Genomic DNA, 21,793 nt, shown 5'->3' on the forward strand with positions numbered 1-21,793 from the left:
CAGTAGAGCTAGAATAATGTTAGAGAAACGTAAGGAAAACCACAAAAATTTTTATGACAATAAGTCAGCAGATTTTAAAATAAGAAATAGGAGATAAGGTTTTCTTAAAAAACGAAGCTGCACATAAGTTTGACTCAGCCTATATAGGAACATTCGAAGTTGTAGAAACAACTAAAAATAACAACATAAAAATTAGGAACAATAAAAATAAGATACAAACAGTACATAAGAATAGGTTAAAAATTTGCAAAAATAATATAAAAAAAAAAAAAAAAACCAAAAGAAACATATAAAATTTTTTTTTTGGATTCAACTATTATAACTATTTTATTTTATTAAAAATATATACAAAAAAAAAAAAAATTTTGAGAAAGAAAATTTGTCTGGCCAGACACAAATAAAACAATTTTTCTAACAAACATACATATATTACTATTAATCAATCATTTATTATCATTATTAGCAATTAATAAATAACTCCATAATATTACGTTATTTTCTAAAAAGGGGAGGTGTAGTATATATGGATGTACATTTATATATGCACATACATATATACACATGAGCAGCAATGCACAGGCGTAACATGAGCTAGGGCCAAGCCAGCGTGTAAACGCTGACCATGCACTTTGATGCAAGCGTCCTAAATAATATGTATGTATGTACTGACACTCTCCCTCTCTTTTGTAGCTGTCGCCTAAGTCGCAGCATAAGAATATATATGTAACAACAGGTTAAGCCAAAGAATATTTTTGAAATAAAAATCAGTCGGAACAAGACCACTAAACAGAACTGACGTGTTCACTTATTTAATAATAATAACAGTGGAACCCGGTCATTACAATACAGTGTTTTAAGGATAGAGGAATACATTATAGCTCTGGCTCTTTTGAATCAAATGTCTCCTCCGATAAAAAAAAAAATTCTTTTCTTTTTGTGAAATAACGTTATTAATGTTAACAAGGTACTAACAATTTATTTCATAGCATGACATGAAATTTTAAATTTTTGAAAATAAGAAGTGGTCATTACCAATACACATACAGTTTATGTAGCGTGTGTGTGTTTATGCGTGTGCACTGCTGATTTCGAACAATGATATAGTAGGCCGTGGACCTAAAAAGTGGAAAAACGTTTTATCTGAAATATTTATCGTTTGCGAACGGACCTCCTATTGTTTATGACCTTGCAGTTTGAATGGGAGCTACAAGACATAATAGTTTTAAAATAAAGACCAATTCAACATCAGAATCAGTACGGCTGCTCAGTGACGCGGCATGAAGTCTACCAGTTTCTGTCACCTTTCTGGTGTTATGGCCTTCTATGTATAACAGTATTAATGTCCATGATGCCTTCTATGCAGCATATATGACCAACACCGTAATAAAAAAAAAACAGCCCGACACCAACACACTTGACCTGCCATGTTTAATAGTCTTGGTGGACAGTACTCTGTGTTTCTTGGGCGACGAACATAGAGCCTATATCTCCTTCATCCAAATTCACAACTTTGGACTCATCCGACCACCAAATTTCAACCCGATAGATGGCTGAGTAAAACGTAAACGCACGAACGGAAAAATGGACAGACCGACATGGCTAAATCGATTCAGCTTCTGATGCTCAAGAATATATATATCGGAAACGTCCCCTTCTGTGCGTTACAAACATCTGACAAATTTTTATGGTAATAGCTTCTCAAACGAGTTGTCTGGACGTTGACGCGTACAATGCGAAGTACGTACAAGTGGCCCATACGACAGCCTGTTTCGCGCGAGCCCAAGCAGATAGCTATCCACCGCCCGCCCGGCCGACCGTGGGGCGCAGCCGTATATCGGACGGCACGATCGCTTGGACAAATACAAAAATAAAACGGTCAAACAATTAAAATATGATTAACTACAGCTAATTACAAGTTAAGTGTGCTTAAATAGAGGGTAACACAAGGGGAAGAGAGGCTTCTGATCTGATTACGGGATACAGAAGATTGTAATCAGAACATAAGACTCGGAAAGGGTCATGTAGGGAATAGTTAGAAATACAGTGTTTTAAAGATAGAGGAATAAAATTTCTAGTAGGTCTACGGGTTACAGATAGGTTTAACTGGTTCAATAGCTCAGGAGAGTCTATTTCACCTATTAATAGTTTGTGAATAAAGATAGCACCAAGCATTTCTCTACGATTAATTAAAGAAGGAAGATTGTTTAAAAGAAGCCTACTGGAGTATGATGGCAAATTGACATTGCGATCCCAATTTCGAACGCGAAGAGCAAAAAGCAGAAATTGCTTCTGCACAGATGTAATTTTACTTTGGTGTTAATTTTCGAGCTACAGTCGTAAAGCGCTTGCAAATCGTTAAGACTCCGGCACCGAAGGACGCCCAGACCGTTCGGGGCATAGTGGATACCCTCTTCCCTCAAATCGTGGACGAATTGCCTGTCCTGCAACCCCAGCTTCACCCACACATAGAGGAATGAACAGTGGTAGAGGTACTCGACATAGTACGGAAACTTAAACCAGCGAAGGCCCCGGGCCCTGACGGAATCCCAAACCAGACCTTCAAGATTGCCGTCTCCTTACAGGCTGAGTCATTTGTGGACTTATACAACAGTTGCCCTAAATACAGTATAAAAATGGGTCGAGTAGAACTTAAATATTTGAACAAATACGTTCCATTCTTAGACTTCCTCTTTAACAGAGGTGAAACCAATCCAAAATATAATGAAATTAAATACTGGAAAAGATATAATATTGAATCTAAACAAACAATTGATTTGGAAATTTCAATATCACTGGAAGACAAAAACCAGTCAACGGCTGAGGAAGAGATGGATCAAGAAGAACCATCAGCGAGTTTAGATCAAACAAAAATAACTCTTAATAAACCAGCAATTTCGCCAAGAAACGCAAAAATGACTCAAACAGTCACTGATTTTTTAAAGACGGCCTCAAACCTTATCCCACAGTTTGATGGCAGAAGAGAAAATCTTCAGACGCATTGAATTTGATAAATTCACTAAGAGGTGACCATGAGGAAACAGCGGTGCGCCTAATAAAAACAAAACTAAAAGGTCACACAAGAAATTTAATAACCTCTGAACAGACAATAGAAGAGATTATTAACATTATTGCGACTAATGTAAAAACGGAATCAGTAGCTTCAATAACGGCAAAAATTAAAAACCTACCCCAGAGAAACAAAAAAGCAAGTCAGTATGCTCAAGAGATTGAAAAGCGTACTGAATCTCTGGAAGGTGCCTTTATACACGACGGCACATCTGTCGAACTAGCCAAAAAGTATACACTTTCAGTCGCTACAGAGGCAATAACAAAAAACTGCATAAACAATCAAGTACGTAACGTACTAAAAGCAGGTATATTCCGTGACATGAACGAACTAACAACAAGTCGTAGACAGTAGTACAGCAGAAACAGAACAGGCGAACCCTGTCATGCACTACCGTCAACACAATAGAAATGGACAAAATAGTTACCGAGGTAGAGGTATTTACCAAAATAACGGTTATAGGAATAATAATAATACCGGTGGATATCGAGAAAGAAATAATTCCAACCGAAACTGCTCGAACCATGGTAATTCCAACCGAGGTAGCTCTAACAACGGAAATGGTAATGTACGACTTACTCAAAGTAATTCGGAAAACCAATAGATCCCTGCAAAAATTCAGAAGAAACTGTAAATGTAAACACATTCAATCTTAGCCTAAGTATTTTCATCAAAGTTAAAAACGAAAATACACACAACACATATACCCTCTTGTTAGATACAGGTGCAGACGTACCTATCAATAATGAAAGAAAAAACAGATCCTTTTGAACATATAGATACTTCAAACACAATTGAAATATCAGGGATTGGTGAAGGTTCAATTACTTTCAAAGGTCTAACCCTTATAGAACTAAGACAAAACGAATTCATAATTCCACACAACTTCCATATAGTAATTCCATTTCATTCCAATTCCATTTGATGGAATTTTAGGACTAGATTTCTTCAAAACATTAAATTTCCGATTAGATTTCAGTGAACCAAACGAATCACTATCATTAAGACCAAATAATTTAAATCATCTTAAATCAAGAAGTCGAAAATGGAATATTTATTAGAAATTCAATCAACAAAAACAGTAAAAAATTTTTAATTTAAAAACCATAAAATATGAATCATTAAAGAATTATGAAATTGTACAGACAACTGATGACCCAAGAAGTCAATCAGTAATACAAAAACTACAGCCATACTTTCCACCTATGTTCAAAAACGTACTAGAAGAGCTCTGCACCAAGTATACAGATGTATTTGTTTTAGAAAACGAACCAATTACTACAAACAACTTTTATAAACAAGAACTAAGATTGAATGACAACCAGCCAGTATACACAAAAAATTACAGAATACCACACACGCATAAAGAAGAAATAACTAGACAAGTCGATATACTCATTAAAGGTAAAATAGTTGAACCGTCACTGTCCGAGTATAATAGTCCGTTACTACTGGTACCGAAAAAGGGTTTACCAGGATCAGAAAAGAAACGATGGCGATTGGTAATAGACTATCGTCAAATAATTACAAAATTGTTGTCCGATAAATTCCCATTATCAAGAGTAGACGATATTCTTGCTCAACTAGGCAGAGCCAAATATTTTTCATGTCTAGATTTAATGTCCGGTTTTCACCGAATAGAACTAAAAGATAAATCGCGAAGCATTACGTCATATTCCACCAGCAATGGATCTTATCAGTTTACTAGACTACTGTATTGTCTGAAAATACAACCGAATTCCTTTCAAAGAATGATGACAATGGCCTTCTCTGGATTAAATCCGTCACAAGCATTCCTTTACATGGATGACTTAAGAGTCATCGGCTGTTCCGAGAAACACATGCTCAAAAACCTAAAGGATATTTTCGACATATGCAGAAAAAACCAACCTAAAACTGCATCCAGAGAAATGTTCATTCTTCATGCACGAAGTGACATTCTTAGGTCACAAGTGTACCGACAAAGATGACACCAAATATGACGTCATTGAAAAATACCCAGTACCAACAGATGTTGATAGTGCTAGAAGATTCGTAGCCTTTTGCAACTATTACAGACGTTTTATTAAAAACTTCGCAGAATATGCACGTCCGATAACACAACCATGTAAGAAAAACGTAGAATTTGTTCGGTCTGAAGAATGGCAAAAAGGATTTGAATATCTGCTGCAGTATCCAGAATTTAGCAAAGAATTTCGCATAATAACAGATGCTAGCAAATATTCATGTGGAGCAGCACTAACTCAAACTTATGGCGATAAGCAGTTGCCAGTAGCATAAGCGTCCCATTCGTTCACTAAAGGTGAAAGTAATAAAAGTACTACTGAGCAAGAACTAGCTGCGATACACTGGGCTATTACACACTTTCGCCCATATATATATGGCAGACACTTCTGAGTCAAAACAGACCATAGACCCTTAACGTATTTCTTTTCTATGATAAATCCGAGTTCAAAATTATCAAGAATGAGACTTGATCTAGAGGAATATGAATTTGCAGTAAAATATCTGAAGGGAAAGATAATTTTGTTGCAGATGCATTATCCCGCATTACAATACAGGATCTAAAAAAATACAATTAGGCAAGTACCTAACGATGCTTCTAAGCCCAAAATACATGAAGTACGAAAAGTAGTGACCTTGCGCATAACACACGATTTATGTTTCCTCAAACATGGAAAGAAAGTTATAGCAAGAATTTAGATTGGAGATCTGTATCCCAATGGAAATCTAGACTTTGGTCATTTTTTCCAAAGGCTTTAAAAACAAGCCGGTATACTCGAAATTAAACAACTCAAATTGGCACCGAGTGAAAAGATCTTTGAAACATTTTCAATAAAATCTTTTAAAGAAATGGGCAATAAAATATTGAAAACATTAAGAGTAGCGCTACTCCAACCGGTGACCATTATAGAAAAAGATAAAGATAAAGAAGCAATATTGTCTACATACCATGATGATGCGATACAGGGTGGCCATACAGGCATCACAAAAACTTTCGCCAAAGTAAAAAGATATTATTATTGGAAAAACATGACACGTCATGTAAAAGACTACAAAAATGACAAAGCACATAAAAACACTCTTAGTTATTACAGAAACCCCCATACATGCTTTTGATAGGGTAATAGTAGACACCATTGGTCCATTACCAAAATCCGAAAATGGTAACGAATATGCAGTCACTCTAATCATGATAATATGTGACTTGACGAAGTACTTAGTAGCAATACCAGTTTTCAATAAAAGCGCTACAACAATCTCGAAAGCTATTTTTGAATCCTTCATTCTGAAGTACGGTCCAATGAAGACGTTCATTACGGACATGGGAACAGAATACAAAAATTCAATAATAAATGGCTTGTGCAAATATTTAAAAATAGACAACATTACGTCTACTGCACACCACCACCATTATATAACGTAGATAATTATGCTAAAGAAGTTTAGATTAGAACTAGCATACAGTAGAGCTAGAATAATGTTAGAGAAACGTAAGGAAAACCACAAAAATTTTTATGACAATAAGTCAGCAGATTTTAAAATAAGAAATAGGAGATAAGGTTTTCTTAAAAAACGAAGCTGCACATAAGTTTGACTCAGCCTATATAGGAACATTCGAAGTTGTAGAAACAACTAAAAATAACAACATAAAAATTAGGAACAATAAAAATAAGATACAAACAGTACATAAGAATAGGTTAAAAATTTGCAAAAATAATATAAAAAAAAAAAAAAAAAACCAAAAGAAACATATAAATTTTTTTTTTTGGATTCAACTATTATAACTATTTTATTTTATTAAAAATATATACAAAAAAAAAAAAAAATTTTGAGAAAGAAAATTTGTCTGGCCAGACACAAATAAAACAATTTTTCTAACAAACATACATATATTACTATTAATCAATCATTTATTATCATTATTAGCAATTAATAAATAACTCCATAATATTACGTTATTTTCTAAAAAGGGGAGGTGTAGTATATATGGATGTACATTTATATATGCACATACATATATACACATGAGCAGCAATGCACAGGCGTAACATGAGCTAGGGCCAAGCCAGCGTGTAAACGCTGACCATGCACTTTGATGCAAGCGTCCTAAATAATATGTATGTATGTACTGACACTCTCCCTCTCTTTTGTAGCTGTCGCCTAAGTCGCAGCATAAGAATATATATATATATATAACAACAGGTTAAGCCAAAGAATATTTTTGAAATAAAAATCAGTCGGAACAAGCCCACTAAACAGAACTGACGTGTTCACTTATTTAATAATAATAACAGTGGAACCCGGTCATTACAATACAGTGTTTTAAGGATAGAGGAATACATTATAGCTCTGGCTCTTTTGAATCAAATGTCTCCTCCGATAAAAAAAAATTCTTTTCTTTTTGTGAAATAACGTTATTAATGTTAACAAGGTACTAACAATTTATTTCATAGCATGACATGAAATTTAAAATTTTTGAAAATAAGAAGTGGTCATTACCAATACACATACAGTTTATGTAGCGTGTGTGTGTTTATGCGTGTGCACTGCTGATTTCGAACAATGATATAGTAGGCCGTGGACCTAAAAAGTGGAAAAACGTTTTATCTGAAATATTTATCGTTTGCGAACGGACCTCCTATTGTTTATGACCTTGCAGTTTGAATGGGAGCTACAAGACATAATAGTTTTAAAATAAAGACCAATTCAACATCAGAATCAGTACGGCTGCTCAGTGACGCGGCATGAAGTCTACCAGTTTCTGTCACCTTTCTGGTGTTATGGCCTTCTATGTATAGCAGTATTAATGTCCATGATGCCTTCTATGCAGCATATATGACCAACACCGTAATAAAAAAAAACAGCCCGACACCAACACACTTGACCTGCCATGTTTAATAGTCTTGGTGGACAGTACTCTGTGTTTCTTGGGCGACGAACATAGAGCCTATATCTCCTTCATCCAAATTCACAACTTTGGACTCATCTGAGCACAGTAGGTTGCGTCATTTCTCCACAGACCAATTTAGGTGGAATTTTCAGTATTCAATCCGTTCATTTATGCTCTTTTGTGAGAGAAGCGGAGCTTTCCGAGGGCTGCGAGCGTTCAAGTTATTTAGTGTTAACTCTTATCGCACTGTCCAAACACTGTCCGGCATTTTAAGCAAATCTAAGTCATTAGCATAAGAAATTTTCGTTTGGCTAGAAATATCGAAGAAACTAACATCGGCTGTGCCGAAGTTCATATACCCTTGCAATCCTTAGCCATAATATTTTTATTTGTTCCAAATTCTTTTTCTGTATCATTGCACAGACAAACCCTTCTAAATATGATTTCCATTTCTTCTTAACCCCATGCTGCATGCTGGGATTGGCACGCATGTGCTCAGCTGCTCTGTGGATTTCAAGCAATGACGTAGTAGGCTGGCTTTAGCGCTGTCGATTTATATTGACTATAACTTGTGTTCTATTTATCGGAACTGATTGAAATTTCGGGATCTGATGTTTTATATCCAAAACTATCTTACTAGTAAATTTCATAGATATAATCCAAATTCTTCATCTATGTTTCTTCTTCTTCATACTTGATCTGCTCCAGGTAATAAAAACCAAATTTCAACCCGATAGATGGCTGAGTAAAACGTAAACGCACGAACGGAAAAATGGACAGACCGACATGGCTAAATCGATTCAGCTTCTGATGCTCAAGAATATATATATCGGAAACGTCCCCTTCTGTGCGTTACAAACATCTGACAAATTTTTATGGTAATAGCTTCTCAAACGAGTTGTCTGGACGTTGACGCGTACAATGCGAAGTACGTACAAGTGGCCCATACGACACCAGGACATAGACTGTTTCGCGCGAGCCCAAGCAGATAGCTATCCACCGCCCGCCCGGCCGACCGTGGGGGCGCAGCCGTATATCGGACGGCACGATCGCTTGGACAAATACAAAAATAAAACGGTCAAACAATTAAAATATGATTATCTACAGCTAATTACAAGTTAAGTGTGCTTAAATAGAGGGTAACACAAGGGGAAGAGAGGCTTCTGATCTGATTACGGGATACAGAAGATTGTAATCAGAACATAAGACTCGGAAAGGGTCATGTAGGGAATAGTTAGAAATACAGTGTTTTAAAGATAGAGGAATAAAATTTCTAGTAGGTCTACGGGTTACAGATAGGTTTAACTGGTTCAATAGCTCAGGAGAGTCTATTTCACCTATTAATAGTTTGTGAATAAAGATAGCACCAAGCATTTCTCTACGATTAATTAAAGAAGGAAGATTGTTTAAAAGAAGCCTACTGGAGTATGATGGCAAATTGACATTGCGATCCCAATTTCGAACGCGAAGAGCAAAAAGCAGAAATTGCTTCTGCACAGATGTAATTTTACTTTGGTGTTAATTTTCGAGCTACAGTCGTAAAGCGCTTGCAAATCGTTAAGACTCCGGCACCGAAGGACGCCCAGACCGTTCGGGGCATAGTGGATACCCTCTTCCCTCAAATCGTGGACGAATTGCCTGTCCTGCAACCCCAGCTTCACCCACACATAGAGGAATGAACAGTGGTAGAGGTACTCGACATAGTACGGAAACTTAAACCAGCGAAGGCCTCGGGCCCTGACGGAATCCCAAACCAGACCTTCAAGATTGCCGTCTCCTTACAGGCTGAGTCATTTGTGGACTTATACAACAGTTGCCCTAAATACAGTATAAAAATGGGTCGAGTAGAACTTAAATATTTGAACAAATACGTTCCATTCTTAGACTTCCTCTTTATCAGAGGTGAAACCAATCCAAAATATAATGAAATTAAATACTGGAAAAGATATAATATTGAATCTAAACAAACAATTGATTTGGAAATTTCAATATCACTGGAAAACAAAAACCAGTCAACGGCTGAGGAAGAGATGGATCAAGAAGAACCATCAGCGAGTTTAGATCAAACAAAAATAACTCTTAATAAACCAGCAATTTCGCCAAGAAACGCAAAAATGACTCAAATAGTCACTGATTTTTTAAAGACGGCCTCAAACCTTATCCCACAGTTTGATGGCAGTAGAGAAAATCTTCAGACGCATTGAATTTGATAAATTCACTAAGAGGTGACCATGAGGAAACAGCGGTGCGCCTAATAAAAACAAAACTAAAAGGTCACACAAGAAATTTAATAACCTCTGAACAGACAATAGAAGAGATTATTAACATTATTGCGACTAATGTAAAAACGGAATCAGTAGCTTCAATAACGGCAAAAATTAAAAACCTACCCCAGAGAAACAAAACAGCAAGTCAGTATGCTCAAGAGATTGAAAAGCGTACTGAATCTCTGGAAGGTGCCTTTATACACGACGGCACATCTGTCGAACTAGCCAAAAAGTATACACTTTCAGTCGCTACAGAGGCAATAACAAAGAACTGCATAAACAATCAAGTACGTAACGTACTAAAAGCAGGTATATTCCGTGACATGAACGAACTAACGACAAGTCGTAGACAGTAGTACAGCAGAAACAGAACAGGCGAACCCTGTCATGCACTACCGTCAACACAATAGAAATGGACAAAATAGTTACCGAGGTAGAGGTATTTACCAAAATAACGGTTGTAGGAATAATAATAATACCGGTGGATATCGAGGAAGAAATAGTTCCAACCGAAACTGCTCGAACCATGGTAATTCCAACCGAGGTAGCTCTAACAACGGAAATGGTAATGTACGACTTACTCAAAGTAATTCGGAAAACCAATAGATCCCTGCAAAAATTCAAAAGAAACTGTAAATGTAAACACATTCAATCTTAGCCTAAGTATTTTCATCAAAGTTAAAAACGAAAATACACACAACACATATACCCTCTTGTTAGATACAGGTGCAGACGTACCTATCAATAATGAAAGAAAAAAACAGATCCTTTTGAACATATAGATACTTCAAACACAATTGAAATATCAGGAATTGGTGAAGGTTCAATTACTTTCAAAGGTCTAACCCTTATAGAACTAAGACAAAACGAATTCATAATTCCACACAACTTCCATATAGTAATTCCATTCCATTCCAATTCCATTTGATGGAATTTTAGGACTAGATTTCTTCAAAACATTTAATTGCCGATTAGATTTCAGTGAACCAAACGAATCACTATCATTAAGACCAAATAATTTAAATCATCTTAAATCAAGAAGTCGAAAATGGAATATTTATTGGAAATTCAATCAACAAAAACAGTAAAAAATTTTAAATTTAAAAACCATAAAATATGAATCATTAAAGAATTATGAAATTGTACAGACAACTGAAGAAGTCAATCAGTAATACAAAAACTAAAGCCAAACTTCCCACCTATGTTCAAAAACGTACTAGAAGAGCTCTGCACCAAGTATACAGATGTATTTGTTTTAGAAAACGAACCAATTACTACAAACAACTTTTATAAACAAGAACTAAGATTGAATGACAACCAGCCAGTATACACAAAAAATTACAGAATACCACACACGCATAAAGAAGAAATAACTAGACAAGTCGATATACTCATTAAAGGTAAAAGGTTGAACCGTCACTGTCCGAGTATAATAGTCCGTTACTACTGGTACCGAAAAAGGGTTTACCAGGATCAGAAAAGAAACGATGGCGATTGGTAATAGACTATCGTCAAATAATTACAAAATTGTTGCCCGATAAATTCCCATTATCAAGAGTAGACGATATTCTTGCTCAACTAGGCAGAGCCAAATATTTTTCATGTCTAGATTTAATGTCCGGTTTTCACCAAATAGAACTAAAAGATAAATCGCGAAGCATTACGTCATATTCCACCAGCAATAGATCTTATCAGTTTACTAGACTACCGTATTGTCTGAAAATACAACCGAATTCCTTTCAAAGAATGATGACAATGGCCTTCTCTGGATTAAATCCGTCACAAGCATTCCTTTACATGGATGACTTAAGAGTCATCGGCTGTTCCGAGAAACACATGCTCAAAAACCTAAAGGATATTTTCGACATATGCAGAAAAAACCAACCTAAAACTGCATCCAGAGAAATGTTCATTCTTCATGCACGAAGTGACATTCTTAGGTCACAAGTGTACCGACAAAGATGACACCAAATATGACGTCATTGAAAAATACCCAGTACCAACAGATGTTGATAGTGCTAGAAGATTCGTAGCCTTTTGCAACTATTACAGACGTTTTATTAAAAACTTCGCAGAACATGCACGTCCGATAACACAACCATGTAAGAAAAACGTAGAATTTGTTCGGTCTGAAGAATGGCAAAAAGGATTTGAATATCTGCTGCAGTATCCAGATTTTAGCAAAGAATTTTGCATATTAACAGATGCTAGCAAATATGCATGTGGAGCAGCACTAACTCAAACTTATGGCGATAAGCAGTTGCCAGTAGCATAAGCGTCCCGTTCGTTCACTAAAGTTGAAAGTAATAAAAGTACTACTGAGCAAGAACTAGCTGCGATACACTGGGCTATTACACACTTTCGCCCATATATATATGGCAGACACTTCAGAGTCAAAACAGACCATAGACCCTTAACGTATTTCTTTTCTATGATAAATCCGAGTTCAAAATTATCAAGAATGAGACTTGATCTAGAGGAATATGAATTTGCAGTAAAATATCTGAAGGGAAAGATAATTTTGTTGCAGATGCATTATCCCGCATTACAATACAGGATCTAAAAAAATACAATTAGGCAAGTACCTAACGATGCTTCTAAGCCCAAAATACATGAAGTACGAAAAGTAGTGACCTTGCGCATAACACACGATTTATGTTTCCTCAAACATGGAAAGAAAGTTATAGCAAGAATTTAGATTGGAGATCTGTATCCCAATGGAAATCTAGACTTTGGTCATTTATTCCAAAGGCTTGAAAAACAAGCCGGTATACTCGAAATAAAAGAACTCAAATTGGCACCGAGTGAAAAGATCTTTGAAACATTTTCAATAGAATCTTTTAAAGAAATGGGCAATAAAATATTGAAAACATTAAGAGTAGCGCTACTCCAACCGGTGACCATTATAGAAAAAGATAAAGATAAAGAAGCAATATTGTCTACATACCATGATGATGCGATACAGCGTGGCCATACAGGCATCACAAAAACTTTCGCCAAAGTAAAAAGATATTATTATTGGAATAACATGACACGTCATGTAAAAGACTACAAAAATGACAAAGCACATAAAAACACTCTTAGTTATTACAGAAACCCCCCATACATGCTTTTGATAGGGTAATAGTAGACACCATTGGTCCATTACCAAAATCCGAAAATGGTAACGAATATGCAGTCACTCTAATCATGATAATATGTGACTTGACGAAGTACTTAGTAGCAATACCAGTTCCCAATAAAAGCGCTACAACAATCTCGAAAGCTATTTTTGAATCCTTCATTCTGAAGTACGGTCCAATGAAGACGTTCATTACGGACATGGGAACAGAATACAAAAATTCAATAATAAATGGCTTATACAACAGTTGCCTGAGAGAAGGTGCCGTTCCATCCAGATGGAAAAAACAGAACCTAGTTCTGCTAACCAAGCCAGGAAAAACTCCGCTCGAAGCGTCTTCGTTTAGGCCGATCTGCCTCTTGGACACGGCAGGTTAAGTCTTGGAGTCCCTCATCTGCGCAAGGCTTAGCTTAGCCAGTACGGCTTCAGGAAGGCTAAGTCCACAACGGATGTTGCACGCGTGGTTAATATTGCGGCAGATGCGATCGCCGGTGGTAGATGGAAAGGCGGGTCGAAAGAGTACTGTCTGGTAACCACCCTAGACATAAGAAACGCCTTCAATTCGGCCAGATGGAGCCGTATCCTTGTTGCATTAGCTGACTTTGGAATCCCACACTAACTCATTAGTTGCGTGCGTCAATACTTCCGTGGAAGGACCATCTGCTACATCACTAATGATGGCCCTGTAATGCGGACAATGTCTGGAGGAGTGCCTTAAGGCTCGGTATTGGGACCTTTACTCTGACACACCATGTACGACGCAGTCCTACAGCTGCAGTTTCTTCCTAGCACCCACATCAAAGGATTCGCGGACGACATAGTTCTTGCCGTGATTGATTGCTAAGACAGTTAAGGAAGTCGAGGAACGCTCGAATGCCGCCATCGAAAGCGTTGATCAATGGCTTCAGGCCGCCGGCCCCGAGTCGGAAGCTCACAAAACGAAGGCAGTGCTTATCAGCAGCAGGAAGACGGTGAAATCTGCGAAAGTTCGGCAGCGCCGTGATTGAATCCAAGAGGGCCATCAAGTAGCTAGGCATTCTACTGGACACAAGGCTCAGTTTTAGGGAACACCTGCAACAAGCTGGTGAAAAGGCAGCGAAATCCGCACACGCTCTAACGCGCATCCTTCTAAACACGCGTGGCTCGAGGCAGCGACGACGCCTACTGGTTTCTAGGGTCACCACATCGACGGCCCTTTACTCAGCACCAGCGTGGATCGACGGCATGAAGGTGAAGAGCTACCAAAGAGGACTCGAAGCAACCTACCGGTTTAGACCGATAAGAGTCTGTAGTGCATTCCGCACGAAGTCGGATGATGCGGCGCTTGTCATCGCAGGGATGATTCCGATCGACGAACAGGCAGCGATCATCGAGGCTAGATGGACCGGGAGCAACGCGCAGCCTAGCGCGCCAACAATGCATGCAGAGATGGCAAGACCGCTGGGACACCTCTACCAAGGGGAGGTGCACGCACACGCTCATCCCTGACATTAGCGCGTGGTTTCTGCGCAAATACGGCGAGGTAAATCATTACCTGACCCAACTGCTGAGTGGTCACGGCTGCTTCAGGATGTATCTGATGAGATTCGGCCACGACACTTCAGACGAATGCACTTGGTGCGGCAGCGGAATATCCGAAGATGTCGAGCATATTTTGCTGTATTGTCCCAGGTTTGATGCGGCAGTGCTGATAAAGAAGCTCAGGAGGCTCGAGCGTCAGAGGCACGAGGAATGATCGCCCAGGGTCCTTTGAAGCAGTACCCAAAAATAGTCCCACTTGACCTTGTATTTGTATCCACGTCCCCCTCTAACCTCATGAGTGTATTGTACTGTTGTTTTCGAATTTTACTACTGCGACCCAACAACTTGTTGTTTATTATATTTATGGGGGCTTAACCGCTCAATCGTTGAAAAAGAAAAGAACAGAACAGTAGTACAAGTGTAAAAAACGTGAAAAAAGTGAAAAAAAAAAAGAAAAGACAGAAGATGGAAACGGTGATAACATGTACACGAGTGTGCGCAGCAACGAGTTGGAAACGCTGATCAGAATGTAGCTGGATTGAGTACAGAACACAAAATACTGATCGTCTCTAACTCCAAATTAGAAGCTGATGTACTTATTGGATACGACTTCGTCAACAAGTTTACCGTAATGATGGATCCCAACGGATGTACATTTAGCCTTCACGCTGATGAGAAAAACCAATTGAACGTGAAATTGATGTAGAACCAAAATATGCTGATACAGTCGCTGCATTAATTAAGGACTATAAGCCGAAAAATAACCCGTTAAGTTGCCCGATAATGTTCAGTATACATACTACCAAATTGTAATAATAAAGAATTATCTTTATTAAAGATAGTCCCAGTCGTCTATCGGCAAATGAACAGACAATTGTAAAAGACCAAGTAGAAGAGTGGCTTAATCAAGGAACCGGTCGTCAGTCCAACTCAGAGAGTACTCCAACTACTCCAACAGAGTAGTCCTAGCAAAAAAGAAAGATGGATCGCACAGTCTGTGCATAGATTATCGAAAATAAAACACTCTCGTATTGAAAGATAGATTTCCAGGTCCAATCGTTAAAGATGTGTTAGAGGAAATGCAAGAAGCAAAATTTTTAGAACTAACAGGCTACTATAGAAAATTTATTCGTGGTTATGCAATAATAGCAAAGCCGCTGACCACGTTGCTAAAAAAAAGATGTAGAGTTTAGAATGGACAGTCCTCAAATAAAAGCGATGGAAAATTTAAAAGAAAATCTTATGAATGAACCAGTTTTGAAATTGTCAAACATTCAGCTGAAACGCAATTACATGTAGATGCATCAAAAAACGGATTTGATGCTACGCTCTTTCAGCAACATGATGATGAGTGGCACCCTGTATTTTATTGGAGCAAGAAAACAAGCGATCGAAGGAAAAAGAGGATTAAAGATGAGAAACGTATCAGAACTTAAGTTAAAAAGAATTCTGTAAGAAGAACTACTAGATGGACTTCAAAATGAGCGAAATCAAATAAGAGCAAAAGTATGACAGCAAATACTAGAGGCATAGACCAGATACAAATACACCAGATAGTTCGATTCGGGTAAGAAGCTGTCGAATAAATTCATTGGTCCATACCAAATCATCAAAGTAAAGAGAAGTGGTAGGTATGAAGTCAAAAAATCTGCTGAATTTCAGGGTCCAAATCAGACGTCCGCCAGTGAAGACAACAGTAAGCTTTAGCGTTATATGGAGAGCAACGATGAAAGCGATCTCAAAGCAGAAGTGTGCAACGCATAGAACGAAGCATCTCCGACCATACAAAGTATATATATTCTTGATCAGCACGACGAGACGAGTTCAAATAGCCATGTCCGTCCGTCCGTCCGTCCGCCTGGATTAACGCAAACTCCTCCTAGACCGTAAGAGCTACAGAGCTGAAATTTTGCACGTAGGCTTGTATATATGCAGGGGTTGTATATCTCGGATTCAGCCAGATCGGACCACTATATCATATAGCTCCCATACAAACGCCAATGTCAGGAACAGTCACTTTTCTCAATAACTTCGTTATTTTCTATACTATTATCGTGAAACTTAATATTAGAGAGTTTATTACGCTTATAAATGACTGGGCCAAATTTTATCAAGAGCGGATGACTATATCATATAGCTCCCAAAGGAACGATCGGTCGAAAACAGTGACTTTTGTAATTAACTTCGTTACTTGTACCGCGATTGCTTTCAAATTAAACATTTGTTAGTTTAATATATCTGTTAACAACTGTGCCAAATTTGATCAAGAGCGGATGACTATATCATATAGCTCCCATAGGAACAATCAGTCGAAAACAGTGACTTTTGTAAATAACTTCGTTACTTTTAACGCGATTGCTTTCAAATTAAACATTTCTTAATTTAATGTATCTGTTAATGACTGTGTCGAATTTGGAAAAGATCGGGTAACCATATCATATAGCTCCCATAGGAACAATCGGTGGAAAACAGTGACTGATCAATATCTTCGTTATTTCCTATGATTGTAGGACATTCTTTCTCAAACATAAGCCTTTTTAGATAAAACGTTCTTCCACATTGATTGCTATTAGGTAAGGAAATAGTTACCAAAAAAGTTGCAAGGGTATACAAACTTTGACGCGGTCGAAGTTAGCCCCGGCCCTCTGTTTTGTTTTTAGTTCTGATTTTCTCGGTTCCTAAATAACTACAAGCAGGAGATGTACAAAAAGTTGATTAAGTTGTTTTTAAAGTTGTTAAACTCGTAAAGTTGCTAAAGTTGTCAACTAAAGTTGTTGTGTCAGAGTTCTTTAAATTTTAAATTGTTCAACCAACTATTTTGCTAACTATCTGTTATTAACCTTAATTAATAATTAATTAATAAATAATTCTAAAATACATAAATTCATTATTCTATAGGTATATATAAATATGTTATGTGAGTACCTACAATCGCTATGCATTCAGAAACTCCCGACCCATTGCGTTCAAATTTTGGGACACTGTGGAGTCAGGTTCAAGCTTGGTTTTTGAATACTTTTTATGTCGATATCATATTCACGAGCGCGAATAAAATGGGTTCTTTAACGGCTTTCCGTGTATCGACTGCAGCAGGCAGGGCTGTTTCAGTTACAAACGAAATAATGCCGTCTAAAAAAGCGAATTTTGGTAGTTGTACTCTCAGCGCAGAAAGAATCAGAAGAATTGTTTTGAGTAAGACTGAAGAAGAGCGGGAATTGGTACTGGAGACCAATTCATTTCAACTTTCAAAGGGCAAATCTATCACTGCTCCCCTTCCCAGATAGTAAACATAAATTTGTTCAAATGTACTTCATCGGTGATGACCGAAGGCAATTCACCATCTAGAATACATACTTCGTAAGGAGGTATATATTACAAATGTCACACCGAAACGTGGAAGGGTACAGCTAGTATATGTACATATATGTACCTATAAATTATTATATATTTCTGGTTACTTATATTAAAATATTTACATTTTTCATAACTTTGTTCTGTATAAGGGTTTATTAGGATTATTTCTAAATTTCAACATTTCAAAGATTTAGTATTTCTAATGGTCGTTTATAACACTTTTCTTACCTTCTTTGAGACCTTTCAGATTTAATATTTTTGCTCTAATCGTGTGTGCTTTGTCTTCCGACATTAGGGTGTGTAGGATTATAGAGTGCTTAATGTTTTGAGGTGTTACTTACACCAATAAATAACACTTTTTTGCTTTTACGTATTACATTTTCTGTTTTGATCCATTCTTAAAGCCACAAATTAGTTCATTATAATTGCGAAGTTTCTCAAATGCTTTTAATTTACTGTCAAAAGTAAATGACAAATCTTTTATGAGTTTTTCAGATTTATTATAAATTCTCAAACAAGCATCACATTGCAATATAAAAAAAAAATTTTTTATTTGATTTACCACTATTATTGTAGGTACGCAGATTGTTGTTTTTGATTTTATTAATTTAAAATTTGAACCGAATCTCATTCATTAAAAACTTGTTGAATTGCTTTATCACAGGCCAACGACGAAATATGCGTATAGTTACTGTTGTTACCAACTGACATAATTTGTCGTAATCGTTATTAAAATAAACTTTTTTGTTGTATTTAACGCAGTTACAACTGCCCCACAAACAAAAAAAAAACCCCTGGAAGCCTCATGCGGCGCAATCGCTACCCAACACTGATCGTAATTCAAAATATACTTTAAGTGCTGAAATCAAATTTAAAAGAGATTGCACTTGCTTATTTCACCAGGTGTCAAGTTTGCGCTTTTTGGAACATTGTATGGACAAACCACGGCGTAAGTTAAATTTCGTTTTGTTCTACTTTTATCTTCGATAATGAAGTAACATTTTTGCTGCAGCTAATACTGTTGATCATTGTGGTTACTGTTGGATAATGAGGTCCATTCTCGTATAAATGTGCTTTCTGCAACGAAATCAAACCAAACGAAAAAGTTAATTACTAGATATCCATAATGTACCTATTAAATTTTACCTAATTTAAATTATAATTTGATATTACTTGATATTTATAAGTTAATTTTTCAAACCTTTTTGCTGGCCATGCATCATAAGATCTATCGTGGTACCGTTGTTGTTTGTGGAGGGGCGGTAAGATCCAATAAGTATTAATACTTGGCGGGTGCCGATTTCTTTCGGTATGGGTGAGCGGGTGGTGTGCAAATAAATTAAAAACGCGCGGGATACTACGTTTTAACATTATATTTATTTATAGAAAGTTAAGTGTCACACACGATTTTAACGAGCTATAAAGTACCTACTTAGAAAATGGAACAAGGCAATGATACGCGTGGTCGTGGAGAAAACTCGTCACTTCACTCAGTAAGACCGCATTCCCTTTTGGGGAAAAATTTTACCCTTAACTCCCTGCTGTTCACCGGTTCGGATGAACATGGAGGGCACGAAAAAAAAGGGATGAAACAAACACTAAAGTTAGGAGCTTTTACCTACACATTGTCCGCAGTTGGCAAAATACAAATGGCTTTTGTCCAAGTTAAAATACCATTATCATGTAAGATTTTAACATCAAGGTCAGTAGGATGCCCACCAATTGAATACAGTAATGCTGAAAGTCAAGGTCACTAATTTTTTTTCTGCATGCTACTGCTCTTTCGGACGAAAAGTTATACTAAAGAAACACCGCTCAAGTAAAATGTACATTTCTTACTCGGGGCAACCCCGGTTCGGTGAAGAAAATTCTTTTTACCGAAAATAATTAGTCGGAATCACTGAAGCCGGATGAGGCTGTAGATTTTCATAAATGAAACGACAATACAGAAACTTTAGTGAGTTCAGCATATAATCGTCTTCCAGCTTCCAACAATTTGAGAGACGCAAAATCAAAATGTAGGCTATTAAATTTTACTGTAACCGAAGTTGCACAATTCTCGTTGCAAAGCCTTCCACATCCCACTTGTTGCCGTATAATTTAAATGCAAGATAAATTTAGGCGGTTTGGAAATAATTTAAATGTGGCTGGTACCGCCGTCGTTACAAATTCAAATACTAACCGGCGACCAGAAAATACTGGCGGTCAAAGCGGCACTGGTAATCAATCACCCTAGAAATATTTTTGAATAATTTGAACGCATTTTTTTCGATATCCTGACGTGATGGAGAAAAACTGAGACACGGCCGCGATCAGGACCCCCCAATTACTATAGGAGACCTATTGAGCTTAAAACACTTTTTCGTGACCTCCAAAATGTCGGCCTGTGTAATTGCAACTCAAAACTTCATCCGCTTCTTCACAAATTCACACCCAGATTCGAAGTTGTTACTGTTCATCATAAATAAATCGTAGTGGAAGGACAATTTACAATGGAGCCAATGTAACCCTAAACACGTTTGCATTTTTGGATGAGGGTTTATTAGTCACTCTAACGATGAAATCATTTTGGATAAGCTGAAGATCTCTTTTACGCCAGAGCCAATTTGCCTGCAATGGATCGGTGAAGAAACAAGGAGCGAAGAGGACTGCGTTAAAACCCCCTACAAATCTCCAAAGCAGGACAAAAAGTTATGGCTCTACAACGTCCACTCAGCTAAGAAGTTAGGATTGCCGAAACAAACCATCAAACCATAGATAATTGGAATTGCTATATTCCAATTGTTGCTGCAAATTAAAATAAGTAAGGTATAACAAATACAAATAAGTATATTGCTTGGATAATTCTTCAACATTGACGGTTTATTACGGGGAAGAACGAACCCCGAACCCCGAACCCCATTCAAAGATCAACAAACTCAAGCAAACACGTAACAATGCATTATTGCGAATGCAACTGGAGTGAAATAAAAAAAGCCACAAAGGAAAGTTTCACTATGGAACTAATCATATCTAGAAAATTGCAATCTAAAAACGACCAAAGGGCCAAAAGCTTACTCAACGACACCGGCAAAAAAAATTCACTGGTCGTTATGAAGTCGGCCTTCTCTGTTAAGACAACACAGTCGTTTTACCCGAAAGCTGTAACTCAGCGCTGAAACGCCTTGAATGTCTACCGGCCAAAACTAAAAGAGCGCCGGAACTCTTTGATAAAATTCAATCACAAATTTACAATCTATACAATCCTTATGCGCGCAGTAAAATTTGGAATCAATTGCGCCCTTGTATTGTTTTCGAATCCATTACAAAGGCCCCTTACGTGGTCTACCCCATCGACAGTTTTAAAGATGACCTTAACGCCATAACAGTTACGTCATAAGTTAGAGACATACATATCGATATTGGATTCTATACAAGAAATTGGTGCTCGAACTCTGTATTTGTATCCCAATATCTAGGAGAACAGCAAATAAATCAATACCCCAAAGAATTAGGAAAATCTGAAAAGGTTCTTGGTATGCATTGATACTCGAGTAATGAAATTTTTGTGTTAACGATACGTCTACTGA

General features: G+C 37.1%; 1 protein-coding gene across 4 annotated transcripts in view; it reads right to left on the minus strand.

Annotated features, from left to right (window-relative positions):
• Positions 1-21,793, minus strand: part of chk (chaski) — a 170,009-nt gene that overhangs the window by 127,409 nt on the left and 20,807 nt on the right. For all 4 annotated transcript variants that reach the window (XM_068288242.1, XM_068288243.1, XM_068288244.1 and 1 more), the window contains exon 2: positions 18,453-19,301. The gene's annotated coding sequence lies outside the window, so the exon portion shown is untranslated. The remainder of the gene's footprint in view (positions 1-18,452; positions 19,302-21,793) is intronic.

This window comes from Drosophila tropicalis, unplaced genomic scaffold (assembly GCF_018151085.1).
Source record: "Drosophila tropicalis isolate 14030-0801.00 unplaced genomic scaffold, ASM1815108v1 contig_573, whole genome shotgun sequence".
Taxonomy (NCBI): Eukaryota; Metazoa; Arthropoda; class Insecta; order Diptera; family Drosophilidae; genus Drosophila; species Drosophila tropicalis.